The sequence below is a fragment of the Euleptes europaea genome, chromosome 12 (assembly GCF_029931775.1).
Source record: "Euleptes europaea isolate rEulEur1 chromosome 12, rEulEur1.hap1, whole genome shotgun sequence".
Taxonomy (NCBI): domain Eukaryota; kingdom Metazoa; phylum Chordata; class Lepidosauria; order Squamata; family Sphaerodactylidae; genus Euleptes; species Euleptes europaea.
The window spans coordinates 57,830,521-57,831,938 of record NC_079323.1 but is presented as its reverse complement, the minus strand read 5'-3'; positions in this window follow the sequence as shown (position 1 = coordinate 57,831,938).

Sequence of the window (1,418 nt, the reverse complement as noted above, 5' to 3'; positions counted from 1 at the left end):
CCTCTCCAAGGCTAAAGCTTCCTCCCTCCTTACCTACCTGTGGAACTCTCTTATCGCAAGTGAAAGTACACTATATTCCCCTGCTAGTGAAGTAGAGAACAATGGACAACGATGCATTGCATGATCAGAAAAGTAACTTTATTGTAAGATGTAGTTACCTGAAAGTTATAAATCTTACTGCTTGCCTCTTTTTTTGGGGGGGGGGTGTCATCTGCCGCCTGCCACCTGGGTGCGGAGGTGAACACCCTGTTCTATTCTTGATCAATAAAAGAGCTGTTAGTTTCATCCAACCTCCTCTCAATTGTCTGTCACTGCTCTCTACGGATAATTGGGGTGCAACACTTGTACCTTCAGAGAAACCTCTTAAAATAAACATGGAGGCTTTGTGGCCCCAAAACTCTTAATACCATGATGTAACCAAAGCGGAGAGCATTTCTCCACAAACTGGAAGAGCACCCAGCTGGAGCCACTCTCAAATCTGTAGCTTCCACTGTGTGCAGAGTGTTTGCCCCAGCTTGCTTTATGTTGCTGCTGCTGAACATCACTCATTAAGTTTACGTTGAAAGCATATATAGGAGGCTACAGCCTGATTTTGAAATAATCTCCGTCTGGATTTTTTTTTAAATGGGAAGGGATACAAACCCCCCCCCCCCACTTCAGGCCTTAATTTTGAGGCCATCGTGTGCTACTGTTGCATGCTTAGGAAGCATTGAGGTATAGGCCACCGTTGGTATCAAGCGTTCTTGGCCTTGTGGCAAGAATGCTGCGACAACAGCTTCCATTTTAAATATAAGAATTAGTGGTTAATCTGTGTCTCTAACACCAAGGGAAACAATTGGTTAACTTAAAAGAGCTGAGAGCAGAGAGAGAGAAAATTGGAAGTCCTTATATTAACCCTATTGGAGATTAATTTGATGGACAAGGTATACAGCCAATGGAAGCAGAACCAGGTATCAGTACCTGGACAGCAGCCTTTCCTCTCATCATTCTTCAGCTGAAGAATCCTTTTTATCAGCTAAACTAATGCATTTTCAAAGAAAAAATAAGCTCCAAGCAGCTATGGTGCTCCAAACAAAATCAAAATCTATGCAATAGCCTTTACAAAGACCAACCAAAATGAGTGACACAAAATACTATGCAAGCCTTCTCGTTTTCCATAACCTGCAAAATGTTTTGCCTCGTTTTAGCAAGTCATGTTAAATGTATTAATACATTTTATCTTTGGGTTCTTTTCACTATGGATTTGAAGGCAATGTACCATCTGAAACTGGGAGAAAAGCACTTCAAGACTGCAGGCTGATGGACTTGCTTTAGGCTCAACCCTTTATATACAGTGTAAGGATGGCCCAGGCTAGCCTGATGTGGTCAGATCTCAGAAGCTAAGCAGCGTCGGTCCTGGTTAGTAATTAAATGGGAAA